At 38.2% G+C, this 1,174-nt stretch overlaps 1 non-coding gene across 1 annotated transcript; it reads left to right on the plus strand.

The window, feature by feature from the left end:
- The first annotated feature begins 339 nt into the window (after positions 1-339).
- Positions 340-446, plus strand: LOC118548008 (U6 spliceosomal RNA). Its single transcript, XR_004923389.1, has one exon. It is a non-coding gene; the product is annotated as a U6 spliceosomal RNA (small nuclear RNA).
- Positions 447-1,174: the final 728 nt, after the last annotated feature.

Consider the following 1,174-nt stretch of genomic DNA (forward strand, 5'->3'; position numbering starts at 1 on the left):
CGATAGTAATACAATAATAGTAGGGAATTTTAACACCCCACTTACATCAATGGATAGATCATCCAAACAGAAAATCAACAAGAAATCAGGGGCTTTGAATGACACACTGGACCAGATGGATCTAAGAGAGATATTCAGAACATCACATCCTAAAACAGTGGAATACACATTCTTTTCAAGTGCACATGGAACATTCTCCAGAAGAGATCATATGTTGGGCCACAAAACAAGTCTCAACATTAAAAAAATTTGAAGTCATATTATGCATCTTTTCCAACTACAACACCATGAAACTAGAAAACAACCACAAGCAAAATCTGGAAAGAACATACATACATAGTGCTCCTTTCAGCACCACATATACTAAAATTGGAACAATACAGAGAAGATTAGCATGGCCCCTGCACAAGGATGACACGCAAATTTGTGAAGCATTCCATATTTTTCTTTTACATCAACATGGATGGGACTGGAGGAGATTATGCTAAGTGAAATAAGTCGAGCAGAGAAAGTCAATTATATGGTTTCACTTATTTGTGGAACATAAGGAATAGCATGGAGAACATTAGGAGAAGGAAGGGAAAATGAAGGGGGGAAAACCAGAGGGGGAGACGAACCATGAGAGACTATGGACTCCGAGAAACAAACTGAGGGTTTTAGAGGGGAGGGGGCGGGGGGATGGGTTAGCCTGGTGATGGGTATTAAAGAGGGCACGTACTGCATGGAGCACTGGGTGTTATATGAAAACAATGAATCATGGAACACTACATCAAAAACTAATGATGCAATGTATGGTGACTAACATAATAAAATTAAATTAAAAAAAAGAACATACATACATAGAGGTTAAATAACATGATACTAAACAATGAATGGGTCAACCAAGAAATCAAAGAGGAAATAAAAAAACACATGGAGACAAATGAAAATGAAAACAGAATGGTCCAAAATCTTTGGGATGCAACAAAAGAGGTTCTGAGAGGGAATTTTGCTCTATAATTAAAAGTCTATTTCTTGGTTTGCCTCTCCCTCTCTCTCTTTTTTCCCCCTTTCCTAGTTTACTGATGGTTACCAGAAGGGAGGTTGGTGGGGGGATGGCTTAAATAGGTAATTGGGATTAAGGAGTGCACCTGTTGTGATAAGCACTTTGTGTTGTAAGAAAGTGTTGAGTTAC

This window comes from Halichoerus grypus, chromosome 1 (assembly GCF_964656455.1).
Source record: "Halichoerus grypus chromosome 1, mHalGry1.hap1.1, whole genome shotgun sequence".
Taxonomy (NCBI): domain Eukaryota; kingdom Metazoa; phylum Chordata; class Mammalia; order Carnivora; family Phocidae; genus Halichoerus; species Halichoerus grypus.